We start from the raw sequence: 25,355 nt of genomic DNA, 5'->3' as shown, positions 1-25,355 counted from the left end.
GCCGAGGGCGGCTCCGCCCGCACCTGCCCCGCGTCGGCTGGCCTCGGCCTCGGCCTTCCCGGCCCGGGCAGTGAGCGCCCTCGGCTCCCGGCCCACCCCGGGCGGCGAAACCCCGGTTGGCTTGCAGCTGGTTTTCTCGCCTTTCCGCCGGCGGGGAGCGCGTCCCCAGGCACCAACGGCTCCGCAAGTCGGGTTTGTAGACACAGCCCGTGGGAGGCCGCTCCCCCCCCCCGCGGTTCATGTTTCTAGAGTCCAGCAGTGATTTGCGCACGAATTCGGGAGCCCGCCGCGCTCCCATCCCGGCGTTGTCACCAGTCGCCCCGGACCACCGGTCCCTTAAGTTTCTGTGTGTCTGGCTTTTCCTCCGAGGCGAAGGAGTCGGCTTTCTGAGGAAGGTCGTGTTGGTTCAGGCCCCGGGTCTGCGAGCCGAAGGCAGCGGGGCTCTCGGCAGCCACGGTAGGGCGATAAACGGCAAGTCGTGTCACATTAGTGCATTGGCGTGAAGAGAGATTATGGGTGATATTATTGTATTACTTTGCAGAAAGTGCTCTCGTTGCACCCTGGCCAGAAGCTGCGACTTGTCCTATGTGCAAGTTGGTTTTAGGGGTGTAGGTTGTAGCCGTGTTGGTCCAAGGACTTAGGCAGACGAGGTTCTTTGGGTAAATCCGATATCTTTTATTAGACCAACTCAAATCATTGGAAAGCTTCTTCCAGCAATTTGAGTCGGTCTAATAAAAGATGATACCAAGTTGGTTTTAGCAATGTTTAACGTGTGGTGTTATATGCCAAGGCTAAAAATTTCAACTCTTGAAATAAGATAAGTTTTTTTTAACCTGCATTGGGTTTGTGTGGTAGGTACCTGTCAATATTGCAGCTTAAGTTTGGTGTGATTTGTCCCATTATTTGCCAGTATTGCCGTTAACTTAGAGCCAATGGCATAAGTAAGAAATTGTAGAATAAGAAGCCGCTAGCTTGAATTTAACTTAATTATGAATCAGTTTGGAAATGAAGCTTCCTGAATAAATGAATAACCTGCACTAAATAGTAGCATTTCTTGCTAGTCCAATACTAGCTAAATGAGATTAAAGGACTGGTATGCAGTTAAAGGCTTTTGAAGCCTATATTTCTTGCCCGCATTGTATATATTACAGTAATTTAGAATCTCTTTAATCAATGCTAAATGACAAATGTATTTCATGAAGTGCTTCCCTTAGAAATTAAGTATTGCAATAGCTGCTAAGTGTGTAAGCATAATAACTAATAAGTATTATAGTAACTGATTCCTGGAAACTTTTACTTTTACAATCGTACATTCATTAGGTAATGAAACACTGAACACTTTCTCAGGACTCCTAACTTCTACTCGTTTTAGGAAAAGCTGCTGTCATAGGGTCAGAGGAAAGTAAGGCTGAAAGGGACCTCACAAGGTCATCAAGCCCAGTGGTTCTCAACCATTTTTGTACTGGAACCCATTCTTAAACGTTGGCCAGTTCTGACCCAGTGCCCCACACTCCTGACCTGCTGCTCAGTGTATGAGGCATGGGGAGGTGTGGCGGGGCGGGGGGCTTGGGGAGTCCCAAGCAACCCCTTGGAGGCTGTAACTCTGCCAGCCTGCAAGGGGAAAGCCACGGGTTCCCTTTTTAAAGTTTGTCCGTGACCCTTTCATATATTCTTATGACCCCTTGGGTCATGACCCATAGGTTGAAAAATGCTGATCTAGTCCAGCCCTTGCTCAGGGCAGGATCATCCCTGAATAAACCATCCCAGCCAAGTATCTCTTGAACAAGTTGGAGATTCCCCAGTTGCTCTAGGCAGCCTGTTCTAGTGTTTGACCACCCTTTCAGTCAGAACCTTCCTCCTAATCTCCAACCTAAATTTCCTCTGCTGAAGCTTGAGTCCATTGCTCAGCCCTGGACTACAGCCACAGAGAAAAGTCCATCTTTACCTTCTCTGTAATTGTCTTTCAGGTATATGAAGACTGTTATCATCCCCCCTCAGTCTTTTCTTTTCCACGCTGAATAACCCTAGCTTTTCAAGCCTTCCTTCGTAAGTTTTGCTTCTGACACCCCTAATATCTTTTGTTGCTCTGTGCTGGACTCTTTCCAGTCCGTCTACATCCTTCTTGAATTGTGGGGCCCAAAACTTGACAGTTCTCCAAGTATGGCTTTGCCCGTGCTGAGTAGAGGGGGAGAATCACTTCCCTTGATTTGAACATGACACTTCTGTTAATGCAACTCAATATACTGTTGGTTTGGGGTTTGTTTGTTTGTTTTTGGGGTTTTTTGGGTTTTTTTGCAACACGAGCACACTGTTGGTTCATATTCAGCTTATGGTCTGGGGAGGAGGGGGCACTCTACCTCCAGCCCATATGTGAAATTGGCCTGCAGAATCATGGTATCTAGCTCGCAGGGCTCCCCATGGGTCTGGAAATTTAGCAGCAGGGGAGCAGTGGCAGTTAACAAATTCCCAAGCCCCTGGTGGCAGGGCTGGGGTTGGGGTTGGGGCTGGGGCATACTCCCTCCCCTCAGGCTGGATTGGGCAGCAGTGCCCCTGGTGGCTGGGTCGAGGCCAGGCCACAGCCCCTATTCCCCATGTCTGAGTTGGGGTCAAGCCATGTCCCTTCCCCACAGCTGGATTAGAGCCTGACCATGCCCCCTCCTCTTGTGGGGCTGAGTCAAGTCCCCTTCCCTTCCATGCAGACAGGTCAGGGTTGGGCTGCTCCTCCCCTCAGGTGGCCAGATAAGACTTTGCTGCATCTGCCCCAGCCCACTGGCCAAAAAAATTGAGTACCACTGGTCTAGTGTAACTCCCAGTTCTTTATTTGCGGTACTGCCATAGTTTTTGTCTCCCAGCCAATGAATGGCAAGCAGCAGGGCTGCCATGGCCACTCCGCCAGTCAGGGGGCACGGCAAAATGAACAAGGCTAAAGGAGCTACTACACAGTGCACTTCTACTACAATTTTGGTAGGTCCCTAATCATGGGCGCAGACTACAGCTGGTGACTTGTTCTTGGGCTACTAGGTTTGTTATGGAACAACCTAAGTTTTAAAGCAGCCAGTTGCATATCACCTGTACATAGTAGAGATCCCAGACTCCTAATCTGGTGGTTGGATCTGATGGCTAACTGTTGGCTGTTGGTTAGGCCTCATTGTAAAAGTAGACTTCTGGAAATTGTTCCAGTAGCCCAGTACTCATGAATGCCCCCGGCCAATCCTGTGCACCTGAACAAAGACTAAATGGATTAAAAAAATGCATGTGTCACTCTCAGAATTGGGCAAATGGCTCACATAAGGATTAGAAATTTGAAGAAGTTAGAGTAGCATCTGCATTTTAAAAGTCTGAGAGAGAAATGACAAGGGCTATTGTCTCTTATGCTCTGAGGCCTAAATGACCAAGGCCCTGATCTTTCTCAGATACAAGCCATAAGTAAAATGTTCATTGACTTCAGATAGAGCTGGGAGCATGGTTGTTCACCAGATACTAAAGAGAGTTAGGGAAGGGTGCCCTCCAGAAGCATCCCTGCCTCGCTTCCAGTTTTGTCATGTAAGATGTAGGAGAGGATGGGGTTTGCTTGAGAGCCTTATTCTGGGGAGTGTTGCAGGGGCAGTATAAACATATCCTCAGTGACTAATTTCTCAGGTTTTAGTCCAAATTGATCTCTACTCATTTTGGGCAGGTATTTCCTCAATATAATATAATACAGCACACACTAGGCCCAATTGCATTGCACCATGGTATTTGATATGGGCAGTAGGTCAGTTCTGAAACTGCTATGACATATTCTCTGATTCTAACATTAAAAAGCATGTGTGAGACTGGAAATGTAATTGTGTTTAGAGGTGCACCGGTATATCAGTTGCACATCAGATTGGCGCTAATAAAAGGAAAAATAACATCGGCTACTGGCTTTTTTTATCCAGTGTAGCCGATAATGTTCACTGATAAATATAATGTGACTTCTGACCAGGGCCCCTGGATGCTGCATGCATGTGTGCAGCCACATACATGTATGTGGCCAGGAATGCAGCCGGGCAGCATAGAGAGCAGCGCCCTGCACATATGTCTGTGGAAGGGAAGGGGAATGGGAGAGGGAAGTAATGTGGAGCAGGGCAGATAGAGGCTCCCATGGTGAGAGAGGGAGTGGAGCTGGGGGCATTGTTCAGCCAGGGCAGTGAATGGGACAAGGGGCCGGGGTGGGGAGCAGGACAGATCTGTAGGTGGCTCATCAGGGGATCAGTGTCCCAGCGCTTACAAATAGTGGTGGGGTGCTTGAACTAAAACTCATCTAATGAGCTTTAGTTCAAGTGCTACTAATACTATTTTTAAGTGCAGGGTTGCTTTTAACCAGGGTGGAGCCGAGCAGGGCAAGGGCAGATGCAGGCTGCCTGCTGAGGGCTCGGGGCTTTCCACTCTGCTGCCTTTGCCCCAGGAGCCCCACGCTGGCTGTGCATCCCCTGCCTGCCTGGCAGCAGTGCCTTCTGCTGCTGGGCAGGCAGGGATGCACAGCCAGTGTGGGCCTCCAGGCAAGTGCAGCAGAGTGGAGACCCCCAAGCGCGAAGCGGGCAGCCTGAGCTGTTCTAATTAAAGCGCTGAAGCGTGTTGTGTATCAGTGTCCCTGTGCTGCAAAATGGCGGCAGGGGTGCTTGAACTAAAGCTCATTAGACAAGCTTTAGTTCAAGCACCCCTGCCGCCACTTGAAAGCGCCGGGAAGCTAATTCCCTTGATGAGCTACCTGCGTCTCTGTTCAGGTCCCATTCACCACCCTGGCTGGGCAGTGCCCCCACTAAGCCCGAGCCCTTGTCCCACTCCTTCCTTCACATAGGGGCCTTGGTGTGCCCTTTCCCCAACCATGCCCCTTTCCTCCCCCACTTCCCTTCCCCTCCACAGACTTACCTGCAGGGAGCTGCTCTCCACACTTCCCAGCTGCATTTCTGTAAATCGGTTATCGAATTGGTATTGCAGGTATGGCTGGTTAATAATTGGCTATCTGTATTGGCCAAGAAAATCTTTATCAGTGCACCCCTAATTCTGTTGGGAAGAATATTAACATAAGTGAACAGTCTTTTCCTGCCTAGCTTCCAAGGATTAACCAGAAATATTGGTGAGTTTAGAAGAGTGTTAATGAAAATGAGCTGGAGAATGACTTTCAGTAGTGGTATCATTATATACAGTGTTGGTTTCAAGTTTTTCTTTTTTTCCCAGAGATGAGTAAATATGTCCCTCAGTGTGGGAAGGTGTACTTCCTTTATTGAGGTGGGAGAGTGTTCTGTCATTATTGAGGTGGGAACAAACTACTTTATTCCATGTTGACATATTGGTTAAATGAGATGGCAATGTAGGCATCCTTCCTCCAAACTTAGGGTTATAAATTCTCAATGGAAAAACTACATGATAGCAGAAAGGAATACTTATAAACCACATTTACTGGCTTTCCTTCCTTCCTTGCCTGACTTTCTTTAAGGCAGAACTTTCTGTACTCACCTGCATGGTTCAAAGATTGAAAACCAGTGAAACCTTGTATAGTCCTCACTGTCAGTTACAACTCTTTAAGACTTTGTGGTTGTTAAGGTAGGGATCATTTTTGAAAGGGGAAGAAACAGTCTTATCCCTGATTTTGGATCCACCTACTAAACTTGCTAGCTATATTCAGCTTCTGAAACTGGGGTTACCCAGGTCTCTTGGCACCAACTCCACCTTTCAGCTCTGTGGACTGCTCTTCCTTGTCAGGGTGGAAGTGCCCAGCTTGGCATGACTGGAAGTTGGCTGATCAGTTCCATATGAGTTGATTCAAAATAGCAGACGGGGAAAAATGGGGTTTTACAAATCCTATCGGTCAGGTAACACTCCTCATCACAGGAAGCTTCACCTTTGCTTTCAGGCGTATAAAATCCAGCATGCAGCTGTTGAAGTGCTCCACTGATTGCTGAACTTTCATTGCAGATAAGCAGGCATCTCCTTCTTGCTGTGTCTTCCCAATGTACTGTCCATCCCTGCCCTACACCTGCCAGGTATAATTCTGAGTTCTCCTCTTACTGGAGTAGTTTTATTAGCCATGGCGAAAGTGGACATGTAAAGATAAATTAGAACAGGAAGGGAGATAGTTTTCATATTACTATTGTTTAGTTGGAAGAGATTCCCTAAGGGTGCATTTTCAAAAATTCCAGCGTTCTTACAGTTACTTTACAAATAATAATATCAGCCCATAATTAACAAACAATTAAGTGGTGTCTGGAGGTTCTAACTTCATGAAATCCATGCCTTCCTGTGGTAGACATTGTACAGACACCTAGTGAAGTATTAGTTCTGGCCTGAACAGACTGTATTCTAATTTAGTGGATATTTTGTTTTGTAACATGACATCATTATGCAATGATATTGTGTCCTTGGGATGCAACATCCCACTGAAGGATGATCCTTGTGGGGAAAAATCAGTGTAGGAAAAGGGCTGTGCAGGATCTGAGGCTGGTCAGAACACAGTAACGCTGCTTTGTTACTATATACCAGTACAAGATTCATGTCTCGGCTCAGAACGATGTTCTTGCAGTTTGCATGTCAGATAGGCTTTCCTGGAACTGAAATAAAGCTTGTTCTTCTGCTTGTTTACACTGTCATTCTTCCCATCTCGTTTCCATATTTTAAAAAATCTGCAGTACAAACATTTCACTGTATTTGACATGTTTTAGTTTTGTTTTCAGTCATAAACTTTTTCCAAGCATTATTCATTCATTCTGCTTATTGTACTGCTGTTCTAACATGCAACATCTGGTAGAAATTGTCAGTTGAATATCCATGAGTATCATTTCTCTTAAATGTATCTTGTTGGCCTATGTACATAGAAAACTCTTGTATAGACTGGTATTTAACCTTACCGTACATAGCTTTGGAGACTGGTATTATCAGTTTTCTTCTGAACCTGCCTTTTACTGTATGAGACCCACCCTTGTTAAACAGGGAATTATACCACAGAAAGGAATCTTTGCTTGATTGTGCAATCTTAATTGATATTAATCTGTGTGAGAGAACTCAGGCTGCTAGGTACTGGAAACAGAACCTGATGATCAGAACCACTCTTCAGTTTCATGGGCACAGATTGAGTAGTTTGTGTTAGGCATACAAGTGTATTCAAGAATTTGAGGATAACTATTTTTGTATAACATAAAATAGCCAAGGTGGGTTATGCTAGTGCTGATACAGGAGTAACTACAGATCAGAAGTTTTAATTAAACCTTCGCTGCTGGAAGCTGGAGGGACAGCAACAGAAACACACAGTTGTTATACTCTAGAAGTAATGATTTATATAGGCCAGAGTATAATATCCTCTCATGCTGAGCAATACCTTGCTCCATAAGCAGTCCAAGTGAAGTTCATTGGACTACTTGCATAGTGAGATGTGACTGGAGTCTGGTCTGTACAAGGAGGCATTAAAAAGGCTCAATATGCCTATCTTGGCTCTTTTCAGGTCGGTGATCAGCAAGATTTGAAGGATGTAAACACCAGGAAGGAAAGGAATTGCTTATTTTGGTTCAAGTAGGTTGGAGTAACTGGTTAGCATTAGAAAGGGAAAATGTAGGCCGAGTATCTGGAAGAGCTGAATGACTGTGAGCCTTGTTATATGTGGAATAGCTGCCCCATTGCAAAAAGCTCCACTTTTAAACCTAGACAGAAAAAGTACTATAGTGAACAATTTTGCATTCATGGGGAAATGTGAAAGTTGGAGATGATCTAGCCTGACACCAGTGACTCATCATCCCAGTTTGATACAGGCAGTAAATGTATTCTTCCTTGTGCTTTTATAAAACGGTGGGAGCACATTGCTGATAAATGAATACCTTCCCCTATCGTGGCAGTCCTATTGAATCTCCCGGTATTTAAAATATATGATTACATTTCCAGAATTATAACACTTCTTATATCATTTTTGAGCCCCATTGCTATACCCAAAGTTCACTGTATGAACAATACTTCCATGGCATCTTTCATATAAGGATTACATTTTTAAAGATCATAGGATTCCTTTCCTTCAATCTGCAAGTTTGAGAAGTTTTAGAGGCAAATCAGCTAAGTGATTTGCTCAGAATTCCCCAGTGTGTCGGTAGCAGAGCCAAGCCGGGTGGGGGAAATCCTAGAATTAACATCCATTCTTTGCTCCGTCAGACAATACTTCCTCCTTGTGCTACATGTCACAACTGATCTTCCAACTCCAGGTGGCTAGGCCACCTCCAGGTGTTGATTGGCCTGGAATCCTTTGATAATTAATAAGTGAGGGGATGGATTCCAAAGTGTTAAATAATTTAGTGACTGAGAGGAAGGAGAAAATCAGGAAATTAAGAGGGGACATGCTGTGACTTGGTGGACGGCTTTTACATACTGGTAAGGGAACAGACTCTATGGGCTCAATTCTAAGAACAAATTACTGGAGACATTAACTGGGCAGGAAGTGTTTACAATGTTTAACCCTCACAGAGGCATCAGTTATCATTTGGATTTATTTCAGACAGCTCATAATACCTTGCCTTTAAATCCTTAGTGGGAGGTCTCAAATTGCTAAAATGTTAGCAGTACTTTTCTCCCTTAATTTTTTTTCTTTTTATGCTTGCCTGTTGAGAGTTGTTTTTTTTATTTATTTGGATATAGTAGACGAAATTAAGAGCTTTTAAGCAGTTGTTAAGGTTTTTTATTTTGGAGTCAAATGTGATGTAGGAATTCTTCAGAAATACTTTTTCTAAAATATCTGTCCCTAATAGGATATGTTTAGATTTCTGTTCTATGTTAGGTTTTTATGCTTAAATTTTCTTAACAGTTGGTTTAATCTACAGTTTCAAGCTGTTTGAACTGTCTGTGTTTATGATTTAAATTCTTAAAACAGGCTTTTGGCTAAGTCATTAATCATTTCAGTTAGTAACTGGGGTTTTCAGGAAGAACATTTCCATTATGTATTACAAAAAAAAATCAAGTTTACATAAAAAGGAATTCATGGTTTGTTACAGGCTTTGGCGTCTGGCACTAGCAGGCAAAAACCCGTTGCATGGCAGCCTGTATCAGCACAGGAAGAATAAGTACTTTTGAAAGAGAATCTTTTGTAATGGTACTTTGTGTTTTGAGAGTTTACTAGGAAACTCTCAAAAGTGAGAGCAAGAGATCTTTTTACCCTGACAAATGTTATCAGTTTCTACATCTGTTAACTTTTGATATCGTAAAGTAACATATCAGGGAGCAGGAACTGATTTAGAAAACTTTTGCTTAGAGCTACACAGAAATATTTTACTTATAGTTTCATAGTTTCTAGGGTCGGAAGGGACCTGAGTAGATCATCTAGTCCGACTCCCTGCCATGGCAGGAAAGAGTACTGGGGTCAAACAACCCCAGCAAGGTGTTCATCTAACCTCCTCTTAAAAACCCGCAGGGTAGGAGCCTGCACCACTTCTCTTGGAAGTTGGTTCCAGACCCTAGCCGCCCTGACTCTGAAGTAGGGCCTCCTGACATCTAGCCTAAATCTACCCTCTGCCAGCTTGTGACCGTCGCTCCTGGTAGTGCTCGGGGAGAACAGGGACTCCCCCAATGCCTGCTGATCCCCCCCTGACTAGTTTGTAACAGGCCACTAGATCCCCCCTCAGCCTTCTCTTGTGAAGGCTGAACAGGTTCAGGTCCCGTAGCCTCTCCTCATAGGGCCTGCCCTGCTGCCCCCTGATCATGTGAGTGGCCCTCCTCTGGACCCTCTCCATGCTGTCCACATCCCTCTTGAAGTGTGGCGCCCAGAACTGGACGCAGTACTCCAGCTGCGGCCTGACCAGTGCCGCATAGAGGGGGAGGATCACCTCTTTGGACCTGCTTGAGATGCATCTGTGGATGCATGACAAGGTGCGGTTGGCCTTCCTGACTGCATCCCCACACTGCCGGCCCATGTTCATCTTGGAGTCAGTGATGACTCCAAGATCCTTTTCCGCCTCTGTGCTGACAAGAGGGGAGTTCCCCAACCTGTAGGTATGGTGCCGGTTGTTCCTCCCCAGGTGCATCACTTTGCACTTGTCTGTGTTGAATCCCATCCTATTCTCATCCGCCCACGCTTGTAACCTGTCTAGGTCCGATTGTAGCCTGTTGCTCCCTTCTAGCGTGCCCACATCCCCCCACATCTTAGTGTCATCAGCAAATTTGAACAGGGTGCTTTTTACCCCCTCATCCAAGTCACTGATGAAGATGTTGAACAGTGTGGGCCCGAGGATGATTGTCAAATGATTATTGATTAATATGAATTTATTTAAAAATAGACAAAGTATTGAGCACAGTACTTGTTCCTTCCAGAGCATACAGCTTATCAAGGAAAGATATGGGGAATCATCTGTGAAGGCTGTGATTTATGTTTGTTTTTAGCTCTCATATGGAACAGGAAAAAAGGTACAAATCCATAGGTAAAGTCATCTGAGTAAGGCGTACGTGCATAATTCTAGGCTTTGGTGTGTCTGCTTGCAAGTGTGACTGTTACAGAACTGGGCCCCTTGACAGTGTTGGGCTTGCTTTACTTTTGAGACCAAAGCTATCCTTTTTAAAGTGTGCTGATCTCTCAAGAAAGGGATCTCCTGCAGATGCCAGGCTAATGGCACAGACCCACTAAACTGGGGTTTCCTATTTCAAAAAATAGAAAAGACTGCAACAGCGGACTGTTCAGTTTACAGAGATGTTAAAATATGTTAACGTTTCAGTAATTTTCAGCCGTGCAGTATAACTGGCACAGCAGTGAATGTGTGAAGGATCTTTAAAGAACCTTTCTGACTCTCCTCTAAGAAAATACCTCTCTACTTTCATTTTTAAGTAATTGCAGTCATATCTGTGTAAACTTAGTAAAAATAATCAAATGGATTGCTAAAAAAAAGTGTGGATTAAATCCCAAACAAAAGTTCACATACAAAAATTTACTTCAGATACATATATATTTGAATTTCTGCTATAAAATTACCTACAGTAGAAACTCAGTTTCGTTTTGTCCCTATTAATAATTAACACTAAGGATGGGGGAGACTTATGATTCACTGAATCTTTTGGCTCCCCAAAGAAATGAAAGATATAAAGTGAAGAACCCAAAGAGCATAAAACATATTTTATCTCAGTGATAGTTAGTTATAATACCTCAGAATAATGTTTAAATGGTAGTACAGTATAATTTATGAAAATAAAGACTTGGTAAGAAAAGATTTACTATAGATCTTGAAAAATGTACCCGATGTCTCCTGATTCAAAGTTTGAGCATAGCATGCTTGCAGTGTATACACAAGTCACTGTTCTACTGAATCATTTTTTTTTTTTAAAGATACAGTTCTTCTTTATCCTTCTTGAATTTTGTTATTCATTAATATCTGGTGGTTTGTAACCTGCTTAGTTTGCAGCAGCTTGCTGAATTCAGGCCAAGCTAATTGTTTGTTGTGGCCTTTATTTCAGAGTGCTGCTTCTCCAGGCAGTTGGAGCACCTCATAAGCAGGGATCCGGGTTTCCATTTCCTGTTTCCTGCAGAAAAATGAGGAGTTTCCCCTATAAAGAAGAAAAGCTTGGATTTTCCCCTTTTAAGTGGGAAATCACAGGTTTCCACTTGCAGGCTGGCAGAGTTCCGGCCTGCAAGGGGCTGCTTGAGGCTGGGGGGGGGCAAGGGGAGGGCATTGGAGGCAGGGGGTGCCGTGTGTTTGTATGTGCGCACGCACACGTGGCCAGCAATACAGCTAGGCTGGGTGGTGGTAGCAACCTGGACAATAGGATAAACGTAAGTCTATGGGATGGAGGGTCAGGGCTTGGGGACTATCCAGGCACGATTTGGGCATGCCCGTTGGCAATAAGTTGGGGGAAATTGAGGGCACACTTCCCCCCCTCTCCCCCGCCAATTTCTGCATGGACGGTGGGGCATGGGTCTGCAGCCTGGCCAGACTGGCATTGGGCAGGAGCCGCCTTGGCAGTCCAGCAGGTGGGACCCAGCATGGGAGGGTGGAGTGGGGCAGGGAGACTCAGTGCCGCTGCTGCTGGGAGCCCTGTGCTAGATGTGCCACCAAGGTGAAGTGCCCCCTGAATGCCCAGCAGCAGTGGGGGGGAAGGGGAGTACAACTCTATGCTGCTGCTACTGCTGCCCCTGCCCCCATCCCCGCTGCTGGGCAGGCAGGGGTACCTCAGCATGGCGGTGGGGCCAGCACAGGGCTCCCAGCAGTGGTGGCAGCACTGAGTCTCTCCACCCCATTCTGCCCTCCTATGCTGGGTCTCGCCAGCTGGGGTGGGGAGCTGGGCAGTGGGCAGCCCACATCCTCCCCCCACAGGCTTTTCTTGCCCCTGTTCCAGCTGTGCCATGTGGGGTAGGGCATCCCTGGGCTCTGTGCTTCTCCCTTTGCTTTGGGCCACAGCAGCTGCCGCTTCCTGTGCGCAGCAGCAGGGGCTCAGGTGTTGTTGGCTAGCTGTGGCCAGTGCCTGCTGGGCAGGGAGCAGAAAGTGGGCAGGATATAACTACTGAGTCCTGTATCCCTGGCAGCTGAGGGCCCGCTCCAGCAGGGCTGGGGGGAGCAGGAGCCTGTGGGTTGGGAGTGGGGCACTAGTGGGGACGGGGGTGGGGCTAGGGGTAGGGGCTATGTGTCTGGATTGAGGGACACCAGCAGGGCCAGGGGCTGTGGGTCAGGGGTGAGGGGCACCAGCAGGGCTGGAAGGGTGGAGGGATATGGGTTGGGAGTGAGGGCCAGTGGCAGGGCTGAGGGGGGCTGTGGCTTGGGAGTAGGGGCAGTGGCTTGGCAGGGCCAGGGCACTGGCATCAGGGCTGCTCAATGCCACAAAGCAACGGGGGAGATGGATGAGGCTGGACCCATGTCCTGGTGAGTGAAGGAGGCAGAGGGAGCTCTGATTTTCCGTGATAAACACAACAAAACCAAATGCCAAAATATACAGGTATTTGAAATTTATTTCATTATAATATTTGAGTCACAGGTAGGCTTCTAAACTGCTTCAAAGTTGTAAGTATATCAATAAAACATTGTGTTTGACTGATGCATACATATGCATATGCACACACTAGCCATTTGCCCTTCAGGAATGACTGGCAGGCGGAGCAGGGGGAAGGACTGGGATGGAGTGCTGCCATGCAATGCCCCATGCTGTTGCTGTTCTGTCTTTTCTCACTTTGCCTTTGGTGGTGGTGGGGGCAAGAGGAGCTGGCATGGCAGCAGTGGCCAGTGTGGGGCTGGCCTCCTGCTCGTTGCTTCAGAACCAGGCTGCTTTTCCCCCACCATGCCCCCTTTCCCCATCCCAGCTGGCTTTTGTTTAGGTTTGGTGCCAACAGTTTGCACAGAGCGGGATGGGGGAGCTGAGGCCAGTGCTGCTTGCAGGGAGCAGCACTGTCCGGTCCTCTGCACCACTTGTAGGGAGTGTGGTGGGGGAGCTGAGGCCAGCCGGTCCTCTGCGCTGCTTGCAAGGAGCGGGGTGGGGGGCCTTGGCTCCCCCACCGACTGTCAGGTCCTCCATGCTGCTTACATGGAGCAGGGTGGGGGAGCCGAGGCCAGCTGGTTCTTCTCACCCACTGTCAGGTCCTCGGTGTGGCTTTGGAATCATGGCGGCACTCCCCCACACTTGGAGCACTCTGATTGTCTGTTTCCATAAGCCAATCACAGTGTGAATAAAGCATTACAGACAGACAGACATAGGCTTTTATAATATTAGAATGTATGGACTACACACGCACGCACACGCAGTCCTTGACTTAGTTTTGCACTTACAATGTTTGTAAATTGACACCTTGTTTCAACTTTATGACATGAGTTTCAACTTTACAACGCTTGATCTGACCTGATGCCACACCAGTGAACAAGTTTGCTGTGTCGTCCATCTCCCTGGAGAACATCTGTCCAAACTTCCTTGGACACTTTCTTTAAGAAAGCAGACAAGACTCCAGAAAAACCTGCCTCCAAGACTCCCAAAAAGACACTAGCCAAGAACCCTTCAAAAAATCCAGCCAAGAGCCCTTCAAAAAGTCCAGCAAAGTCACCTCAAAGAAGTTCTTCCAAATCAGGATGATTGCTATTTACAATAGAAATACATTAATGTATCTATATTACTCATCTGTCATTGATTGAGTACAAAATTCTGGGTTATTTTTGGTGCAAATAACCAACATCAAGAACCAATCCCCCATTTATAACATTGTTTCCTATGGGAAAATCAGTTCTGAGTTACAACGTTTCAACTTAAGATGCAGCTTTCAGGAACCAATTGTGTCTTAAGTCTGAGGACTGCCTATGTATATAGTGTATATGTGTATAGTGGCATTTAACTTTAATTGCAGAAAAACCTGAATTTTGGGGTGTTTTATCAAAGGATTTGGGATTTTAACAGGGAAAACCAGGATCCCTTCCAATTAGTCCTGCACAGGTATTTGCTGCAGCTTGCCATACATCAAGGGTATCAAATTCATCCAACCCCTCAAGCCAAATGAGGGTTGCTGGGCCAGTTTGGCAACATGCACCAGAGCCAGCATGGAGGGCTGGTTTGGCAGGGCACTGCATGCACCGCACGCCCCCTATCAGCCTTTTGTGCCGTATGCAGCCAGTCCAGCCCCTCACACTGTATGCAACATGTATCAGACCTGCTCTGGGGCTTGCACAGCATATAGTGTGTGGACTGGACGTGGTGCTGCATGCAGCACAGAGGGTCCGAAGCACAGGTTGCATGTGGCTCTGCACATTGGTTTCAGCGCTGGTCTAGATTGGGCTGTGCCAGAGCCAGCATGCAGAGCTGGTCTGAATTGGCAGGGTGCGACATGCAGTGCACACCTCGTGCCAGTCCCCTGGGCTGCATGCAGAATGAGCCCTGAAGCACGCTTAGTGGATACTGCATGTGAGATGAGTGCCTGCCCTTGCATGGCATGCACGCTGCATGCAGTGCCTGCCCCACTGGCCCTGCTTCCAGACTTCATCATGGTCCCATGTGGACCAGTCCCAGAGCCAGTGTCACATGCAGCCCCAGCCTCATTCCCTGTGCTGCATTCTGTGCCCAGGGGGCCAGATTCAGCTTGCATGCTGGACTGGCTCTGTATGCCACATACCATGTGCAAGATCAGTTTAAGAGCCACAGGCTGGATCACCCTTGGGCTTTACAGACCAGATATGGCCTGTGGGCCATATGTTTGACATCTGTTCCTATGCAAGGTCTTAGGTAGCCCCTTACCATGGTAAGAGTTTGTGAACCAAGGTATCTAGTTCTGTGTAGGATCCAAGTTTTATTGTACACTCTCTACCTTTCTGTCTTAATACTATGTTTTATTCCTCTTCGTGAAAACTGCCAACAAGCTTGACAGGCCGACAAGGTTGTCAAGAGCTTCTGCTCTCTAAAAAACTAGATTTTGTTAGGCCATAACTCTGAGGAATACAAAGTTACATTTATTATCATTTTATATCTCATGATATCTAATGCTTTTTTAAAATGTGATTTGTTTGAATTAATGAATCAAAGCAATACACTGGAAGCTCTTTTTTTTTATCAGACAAAGTAAGTTGCCTAGTTCTAATGGTTGTGTAGAAAAATTTGAACATGTGAAGCAAATGCAGCTTGCAAAGACTTGGAAGCCAGAGGATAAATAAAAAGAAACCCTTGCACACAATTTTAGTTGCAATTTTAACCCAATCTTATGATTTTGTGGATAAGGGTCTCACTCATACTTAATTCTTTAGTAAGCTGTACTGAACATTGTATTAATTAATGGAACTCAGAGATGTATTCTAACATAATTTTATATTGTAATGAGGAGAACCTCTTTTACCAAGTGGGGATGTGGGGAACAAGAAGTAGACCACCAAGTGCCTTTCTGGTAAGCCATAAAGTGGTTTAAAGCAAACAAACAGAAAACTTTTTAGTCACTAGCAACTTAAGCTGGTTATTTACCACTGATCTATGGTCAAAAAGTCTGGCACGCTATTCATGACTTCTACAATCAATGAAGCCCTTGGCCACAAGGGAGATATGAGTTGACTTTCAGGACTAACTGGAAGTCCTTGCACAATTAAGGAACTATGATGTGATTGGAATAACAGAGATGTGGTAGGAGCATGACTGGAGCACTGTCATGGATGAGTATAAACTGTCCAGGAAGGACAGGCAGGGGAGAAAAGGAGGAGGAGTTGCACTTGTGTAAAAAAGCCATATGACTGCTCAGAGCTCCAGTATGAAACTGGAGATGGGCCTGTTGAAAGTCTCTGGCTTAAGGTTAGAGGGGAGAGCAACAAGGGTGATGTTGTGATGTGTGTCTGCTATAGATTACCAGACCAGGAGGATGAGGTGGATGAGGCTTTCTTCAAGTACCTAGTGGAAGTTTCCCAATCACAAGCCCTGGTTCTCGCTGGGGACTTCCATCCCCCTGACATCTTCTGGGAGGGCAATACAGCAGTGCGCAGGCAATCCAGGAAGTTTCTGGAAAGTGTTGGGAGCAACTTCCTGGCACGCGTGCTGGAGCGGCCAATTAGGGGCTGTGCTCATCTTGACCTGTTGCTCACAAACAGGGATGGATTGGTGGGGAATGTAGCAGTGGATAGCAACTTGGGCAGCAGTGACCACGGGATGATTGAGTTCAGGATCCTTAGGCAAGGAAGGATGGAGAGCAGAAGAGTAAGGACCCTGGACTTCAGAAAAGCAGACTTCAACTCATTCAGGGAACTCCTAGACAGGATGTCCTGGGCACCAGTTGGAGGGAGAGAAGAGTCCAGGAGAGCTGGCTGGCTATACATTGAAGAAGCCTTACAGAGAGCTCAGGAACAAACCATCCTGATGCACAGCAAGACTAGCAAGTATGGCAAAAGACCATGTTGGCTGAGCAGGGAACTATTCAGTAAACTAAATCATGGAAGCTTATAAGAAGTGGGAACTTGGACAAATAACTAGGGAAGAATATATGAGCATTTTGTGTAGAGATGAAGTCAGGAAGGCCAAAGTGCAATTAGAGTTGTAGCTAGCAAGGGATGTGAAGGATAACAAGGTTTTCAACAAGTATGTTGGTAGTAAGAGGAGGATCAGGGAAAGTGTGGGTCCCTTACTGAATGGGGGAGGCAACCTTGTGACAAGAAGAAGAAAAGACTGCAATGCTCAATGCCTTTTTTGCCTCAGTCTTCACAGGCAAGGTCAGCTCCCAAGCTACTGCACTGTGCAGCACAGTTTGGGGAGGAGGGGAGCAGCCCTCAGTGCTGAAAGAACAGGTTAGGGCAGGGGCGGGCAATTATTTTGGGCAGAGGGCTGATTACTGAGTTTCAGCAAGCCATCAAGGGACGCATGACAGGCAGCTCAGAACAGATTAATATTTTCTCATTTTTTTTAGGGGTCCCGTGGGCCGGATAGAATGGCATAGCAGGCTGCATCTGGCCCCTGGGCCACATTTTGCCCACCTCTGGGTTAGGAACTACTTAGAAAAGGTGAATGTGTACAAGTCCATGGGCCCATGTGGGATGCACCATGGGGTGCTGAGGGAGTTGGCTGATGTGATTGCAGATCCATTGGCTATCATTCTTGAAAACTCCTGGTGATCAGGAGAGGTCCTGAATGACTGGAAAAGGGCAAACATGGTGTCCATATTTAAGAAAGGGAAGAAGTGGGATCCAAGGAACTACAGATCAGTCAGCTTCACCTGAGTCCCTGGTAAAATCATGGATCAGATCCTTAAGGAATCCATTTCTAAGCATTTGATGAAGAACAAGGTAATTAGGAACAATCAGCATGGATTCATGAAGGGCAAGTTATGCCTGACCAACTTGATTGCCTTCTCTGACGAGGTGACTGGTGCTGTGGATGCAGGGAGACTGATGGATGTGATGTACCTTGATTTTAGCAAGGCTTTTGATACAGTCTCCTACTGCATTCTCGCAGGTAGGCTAAGGAAATATGGGCTAGATGAATGGACTGTAAGTTGCTGGAGCATCAGGCTGAGAGAGTAGTACAGTAATCAGTGGCTTGATTGGCAGTCAGTATCACGTGGAGTGCACCAGGGGTTGGTGCTGGGGCCAGTTCTGTTCAATGTCTTCATCAACAGCCTAGAAGATGGTGTAGAGTGCACCCTCAGCAAGTTCGCAGATGACAACAAGCTGGGGGAAGTAGTAAGTACACTGGAGGGTAAGGCTAGGATTCAGAGTGATTTAGACAAATTGGAGCATTGGGCCAAAAGAAATTTCATGTGGTTCAACAATGACAAGTGTAAAGTCCTGCACTTAGGATGGGACAATCCCATGGACTGGTATAGGCTAGGGGGCTGGCTGACGAGTTCTGTGGATCCTGCAGAAAAGGACCTAAGGATGACAGTGGACAATAAGCTGAATATGAGCCAGCAGTGTGCCCTTGTTGCCAAGAAGGCTAATGACATACTGCGCTGCATTGGTAGGTGTGTTGCCAGCAGGTCAAAGGAAGTGATTCTTCCCCTCTTTTCAGCACTGGTGAGGCTACATCTGGAGTCCTGTGTTCAGTTTTGGGACCCCCACTACAGAAAGGATATGGACAAACTGGAGAGAGTCCTGCAGAGGGCAACAAAAATGGTTTGGGAGCTGGGGCACATGACTTCTGAGAAGAGTCTGAGGGAACTGGGTTTATTTAGTCTAGAGAAGAGAAGAGTAAGGGGGGATTTAATAGCAGCCTTCAACTACCAGAGGGGGGATTTGAAAGAGAATGGAGCTGGACTGTTCTCAGTGGTGGCAGATGACAGAACAAGGAGCATTGGTCTCAAGTAGCAAGGGAAGTTTAGGTTGAAGTTATGAAGAGTTTTCTCACCAAGAGGGTAGTAAAGCATTGGAACAGGTTACCCGGAGAGGTGGTGGAAATTCTATCTCTGGAGGTTTTCAGGACCCAGCTAGACAAAGGTTAGGCTGGGTCAATCTAGTTGGGGATGGCAGGGGGTGGACTAGATGGCCTCTTGTAGTCCCTTCCAGCCCTAATTTTCTCTGATTCTATGACTTTTTAGGAAGAACTTGCTCCTTGTGAAGATGGTAAGCAGAACAGATTGCTTGCGGAGGCTGTAGACTCTGCCACTAGAACTTTCCAAGTGTAAGTTAGACAGCACGTGACAAGGACGATCCTGCCTTGAGAGGTTGGAGTAGGTATCTTCCTGAGGTCCTGTCTAGCTCTGTTCAGTGATTTCAGGATACAGACAGTCATGGCTAAGAACCATAACGTTACAATGGGGAAACCCAAAAGCTGACAGAAACAGTGCAGAATGGGAGTCCCCTCATATCTCAAACCGCTCCTTCGTGCTGTCTGAACTTGCATACCATTTACTTGAAATAGAAATGTTTTCTGTGATCCTGAAGTTGGGGGTGATACAGCTTTAAAAAAAAAAAAAAAAAGCAAAAGTTTATTTGTTACTGGAGAGACTTATTTGAATGTAGGCCATCAGGAGGATCGGGGAGGGGAGGGGTGATTTCGACTTGTGGTTCTCACGCCGGTGCCGTGGTGACTGTGTTTTTCATTCAGGCACAGAAGGGTGGAGCTTCTCCGAGGGCATTTGTAGAGCTGCTCTGCCAGGAGCCAGCTGTGGTCTTGATGTTATGTTTAACTGTATGCTGGTTCCCTTTTATGAGTGCTTGGCCAGGCCCTGTGTTGTAGTATGTTTTGCCCTGAGGAGCAGTTACAATTGAGGAGAGAGGGGTATCCAGTCACTGCCGCTGCTCGCCAGTACTGAGTCCCCCATGCCCAGCATATTGCAAGCTTTGGAGGAATATGAAACACTGGGAGGAAACAGCTGATTTCCAGATCCTCAGAGAATCAGCTGGCAGATGACCCCAAGGCAGCCAGAGACTGTGATTCTGGCCTGTAGTTTTCTGCACTAGAGAAATAACTCACGGGAGCATTTCCAGGGTCTAATAAAGCCTGACTTTTATCTTGGGGGTACTGGAATTGTTTTGGGAGAAGGAGCTTCTGTGCTGCCCAAGAAAGACCTTTGTCTTTTGCACAGCTAGAGGCCTATTTTCCTGTTCCAAAGACAGGGCCCTATCCAAGGCTTTGGTGATGTCCAGACAACCGGCTTCGGAAATATTGTTCAATTTTTTTCATTCGGTTGTCCCCGTATCATTCCTGTCTTTTGGCCTTTTTTGCATCAGTTTTTGACTGTTTTTCTCTGTCCTCCTGTTTATACTGGAAACATGATACATTGCCTATTTCTTTACTTGCTTAGGCCAAAGTGGCCAGTTTGAAATCCCACAAAGCCAGTGTGGAGGAGTTGGGAGGGGGTGGAAGGCTCTGAGAGTTTGGTGCGCTGGTTTATCTGCCTGCTCTTTTGCTTAACTGTTCATATGCAGATTGCATCAGGTAATGGTTTGGTTGAAGTGCTTCATGAATACATGTTTTTGGTGTAGTTAGTTTTATTGCTGCCTTAATGATTCATATATAACATTTGTTTACTTCCTTTTTTATTAGAGGTGCACCAATACTTCAGTCCAATATCAGATCAGCACCAGTATAAACATGAGTGACTGGTGCCACCTTAGGGGGGCACGTGCCCCCCAGTGACCAGTCGGCAACCAGGGGGAGTCCCCCCACAGCCAACCTCACTGATTGGGAAGTGGCCGCGGTGCTATGTTCGGCGCTCCCGCTCTCCAGCTGGGGCTTGCAGGTGCTTCCACCTGCCCCCCCTGCTTATCGCCTGAGTGGGGAGCGTGGCCTGTCATGAGGTGTAGGTGCACCCCTGTGCACCCCCTATGTGTAGTCATTGGATATAAAGAAAATTTACTGTATTGGGAATTGCCTTGACATGACCAGTAATGTGGCTGATAAATGCCCGTGCATGCACACAGCCGCAGTACAGCATATAGGCAGCAAGGAGTACAGTTCAGCAGCTTGGAGAGCTGCATACAGCTGGTAAGTCTGTTGTAGGGGAAGAGGAGGGGGGAAGGAAGGGGCAAGAGAATAAGGATGAGAAGGACCCAGAGGGAAGGTGGAGGAGGTGGATGGTCCTGAGCCAGCAGCTTGGAGAGCTGCATACAGCTGGTAAGTCTGTTGTAGGGGAAGAGGAGGGGGGAAGGAAGGGGCACGGGCAGGGGGGGCAGATCAAGGCTCCCACGGTGAGGGAGGGAGTGGTGCTGGGGCTGATTCAGACACTGCCCAACCAGGGCAGGACACTGGACAGAGCCATGGCTCATCTAGGGGGTGCAGGGAGAGTGGGGGATGGCTCCCACTGCTGCACATATCCCAGAATGGCATGGTGAGGGGGGTGCTTCTGGATCTGCGTGGGGCAGGGCAGGCTGCAACTATGGGCTGGGGCCGGGGCTGCACCAGGCTCTTCCCAGCGGGGGCTGGGCTGTGCTTGGGGTGGATGGTGCTGTGGGGGAGGTATATGGGGGGCTGCCCGCCCCAAGCACAGCCTGGCCCAGCTCCACACCAGGAAGAGCCTGCTGGCCCCAGCCTGCAGCAGCAGCCTGCCCCAGATGTGGATCCAGGAGCACATGCTCCCCCATGCCCTCCCAGGGCCCACACTGTGGTGGGAGCTGCCTCCTCCCCATGCCCCCGAATGAGCAACAGCTCCATTCCATGCTCATCCTGTCCGCTTGTGCAGGGCCTGCCCCGCTCCCTCCCTCTCCATGGGGGCCTTGATCTGCAGCCCCCATACTCCCTCCCTTCCTGCTGCCCTTCCACCACAACAGACTTACCAGCTGGATGCTGCTCTTTAAGCTGCTGGGCTGCCAATCGGAAATTGGATTGGTATTGGCCGATACGCCTCCTTTAAAAATTGGCTGTCAGTATGGCCCCAAAAACCTCTCTATTGGTGCCCCCATACCTTTTACTGCTGTGCATTTGTACTTTGTAGTGTTGTTGATAGGCGTTCTTGATGTTTTCTGTGCAATTCTTGTGATAAAAGTAAGTTTGTTCCATATCACAACTCATGCATGCTCTTGTACTCAAAGTTTAGTGAAAATTTAATTGTAGAGACAAAACCATTGTATCTCCCCAAAACCTGTGAATTTCAAAACAGCGTATTTTGCTGAAATGTCTAGGCTCCCACTCAAAGCTGTCTTAAATGCACTCTGCTGTTGCATACTGAAGTGTCAGTACTAGTGCAGTCAGTGTGTAGATTTTGGAATACCGTATTTATTCAAATAGAAGACAAGCCCCAATAATTTGATTTTTGTATATGGGAAACATATACATTTCTTATAATTTTCCATGTATGGCATCTAATTATTGGAGGTTTGCCTTGAATTTGTCCCCCTCCACTGCTACAACAGGAAAAAGAGTGGGGGTGTCAGGTAGCCACTTTATCCTCTGTTTCCCCACAGCTTTTTCCCCCTGCAGTCTGTTCCCCCTATTCTTACTGTCAGACCCTGCTTACCCTGAGCATATGGAAGCATGTGAGGAACAAATTTATAAACAGTGACCTTGAAATTAAATATGGCTGTAACAATTTGTATACAGTACCCATATACTTGGCTCATCCAGAATTGATTTTACCAACTTTTGGAACTATGGCAGGTTTTAGCACAGGTGCTCCATAAGCACACGTTTAAGCAGCACTTTTAGTACCTACTTACATATAGTACAAACTATTTTTTTAAAATATATATTTCTAGATAGATATAGCTAAACTTTTGCTGTCCTGTCTCATGATCAACACGGGTCACTTGACAGTTTGTAACACTATTTTTTTTTTTAATATATTTTGTGTTCCAGGTCACATCAGCCAAATCAGTTCCAAATCATACTGATTAAACAGAATTCATTCGTTCCAAAAACCTCATGCATTCAGCAGGCAGACCTCAATCACTCTAAACACCATGTATAGTGCTACAACCAGCAAGTATCCCCCATCCCAGGCTCTCACCCTGGGGCTTCAGATACTCCCAAATCCATTGGCAGGCATCCTATGTGCAGGCTCAAGCCCAGGCCCAAGTCCCCACTTGATTCTCACCCACAAGAGGCTGGTACCTGATCTTAGCCTACAAGAGGTCAAGAAGCGATTTTGGATTCTGGAAACTTGTATTTCCAGACTTCCTTTCCTAGCAGCCCCTGCCTGCATAGCTGGGGCTGGTTTCCACGGAGAACACAGCAACAGCCATGCTGTGATGGCACAGTGCGGGGTTTTCATGGAGGCTGGCAGGGCACAGCACTGCTTTGGAGCTGGGCTGAGATCTTGCGGCAGTGACAGCATGGTCCAGAGCCAGGCCAGAGCTGCGATCGGCAGCCCGGGGCAGGGATGTTCAGGTAACAGATTGTGGCTCTGCCCTGGCTCTGGACCACACTGTCCCCGCTGCAAGATCCCAGCCCAGCTCCAGAGCAGCTCCGCGCCCTGTGGCATGCCCTACCAGTGCTGCTGGGGCCAGTCTCCATGGAAACTCCAGTCCTGTGTTATCACAGCATTGCTGCTGCTGGGGTCTCCATGGAAACTGGCTCCAGCCATGTGGGCAGGGGCTGATGGGAAATTGAGTTCAGCTGCCCTCTGGATTTGCCATTCTGCCCACCCCTGCACTAATCTTTTGTTATGGTAGGTTCCATTAGCATCTCAGCATTTTTGGGTATAATGAAACATAGCACCCCCACAATTGTGTCCCATATATCTCTATTTGTAACTGTGTGTGTGCCTGCAAACCATTTCCTTACTTGCATGCAGTATTATTGTGTGGGATCTCCTGTGTATTCTTTGGTATACGGTATAAGCATCATGTCCCCTTCCCTCCTTTTTCTCCTTTCCCATCTCCTCACCCCTGAGCTTAGTTGGCTGCATGTTTCTTATGTATCTCAGTTCCATCCACACCCCTACCCCCACTGTCTACCATGTAGCCCTTCGCTTGTGACCTCTGTAGTTCCTTATTCCTCAAACTTTTTCATCTTGAACTTTAACATTTTTGGCACCAGAGGGAGAGTGTCAGGGCTGGCTGTGGCCCTCCTGGTACCACTGGTGCCACTTCCCTGCAGAGGGGACATCTGCCCATTTATTTATTTATTTATTTTAAGGGACACGAACACACAGACACGCACAGTCTCCATCAGCTTTTTTGACACCAGGGGAGAGTGTCAGAGCTTGGTCTGGCCTTTCTAGGTGCTGGCCTGGTATTGCAGTACCTCCAGGCCCAGCGTTCATTTCCTCCTGAGGAGCAACTACCTGCTTTTTCCTGTTTGTTTGTTTTGATTTTTAAGAGGCACACCAAAAAAAAAAGTTCCCATAGTCATGTTTTGCTCAATATGAGCCATGTACTTTATAGTTATGCTCGGTGTTGGCTGCACTTATCAACTTCGTAGCTGGTTTCCATTGCTGGGCACATGCTGATTTTGGCAGCAGTTTAATGATAGCAAGTGTATTTAATGAGATTTCCTTGTATGCAATTATAAGACAAGGGGCTTTGTGCCATTGGGGAGAGGGGCGCATCTTGTTTTCGAGTAAATATAGTAAGTACTACACTTGTTTATACTTGGTTCACATTGGAATTTAAGAATACAAGAAACTGTTTTTTTAAGGAAGATTTCTGTATATGTTTTCATTGCTGCTAGGAACTGGGGGAACAGCAGGGTTATGAGTAAATCAGTGTTTCACCCACTGGGACAGTGAAATCACCACTGGTTACCTACACAGAATTGTACAGGGCACATTTTCATCCTTTTCTGTAAGTGTGTTAAATCATGGAACCTCATCTAACTTCCCCACACCCCTAGGGCACAAGCACAGGGGAGGTGCCAACAGTCTTCAATAGGCTGTGTTCTACATTTCTCTCTCTCTTGGTTCTGTCGTTCCTACTGAGTACAATTTGGTACTAGGATAGTGCTGTCAAAAGAGTAAGGAGGGGGGAAAGAACGAGTGGTTACATGCATATTACAGCAAATGGGTCCCGTTCTTGAGAGAGAAACATTTTCCCTTCTGTTGCCTCAACACTGGCTAACAACATTTTTTAAAAATCCAGTAGAATCACTGTTAGAGAATTTTTAATGAGGGAAATTTCTTCTACTTAAACTTTTACTGGGCAAAGTTTTTTAGTTTTCTCTGGTATTTTCTGTGACAGTGTCAGAACTGCATGGTGCAGGTCTCAGTTATGTGACAAATTAAATGGCACAATGAGAATTGGTGATGATTCCAGACACAAATTATGAATATCTGCATTTTGGGGAAGGTCAGATATCTGTCCAAACTTTGAAGCTTAGATTTCTTTCTAAACTTTAAAGAACAGCAGGATGTTTATCTAAATATTGTATATGAATAGCTTGGCGGACTAGGACAAGAAGTAATGGGTTCAAACTGTAGTAAGATAGATTAAGGTTGGGCATTAGGAAAAACTTCCAGCTGTGAAGATAGTAAAACACTGGAAATAAAGTTTCGCAGGCTTCATTACTGCAGATTTTAAGAGCAGGCTGGACCAAATATCTTCTAGGTATGGTTCTGGTAGAGCTGATCTTGCTGGGTA

At 46.7% G+C, this 25,355-nt stretch overlaps 1 long non-coding RNA gene across 1 annotated transcript in view; it reads right to left on the bottom strand.

Moving 5' to 3' along the window:
* Positions 1-2,037, bottom strand: part of LOC109307579 — a 16,080-nt gene extending 14,043 nt beyond the window's left edge. The window contains exon 1 of the long non-coding RNA XR_002100300.1: positions 1,920-2,037. This is a non-coding gene — a long non-coding RNA (uncharacterized LOC109307579). The remainder of the gene's footprint in view (positions 1-1,919) is intronic.
* Between the last annotated feature and the right edge of the window lie 23,318 nt (positions 2,038-25,355).

Source organism: Crocodylus porosus, unplaced genomic scaffold, assembly GCF_001723895.1.
Source record: "Crocodylus porosus isolate Cpor-Errol unplaced genomic scaffold, CroPor_comp1, whole genome shotgun sequence".
In the NCBI taxonomy this organism is placed as follows: domain Eukaryota; kingdom Metazoa; phylum Chordata; order Crocodylia; family Crocodylidae; genus Crocodylus; species Crocodylus porosus.
Note: the sequence above shows the minus strand (reverse complement) of the source record. Positions and strands in the feature narration are given on the sequence as shown.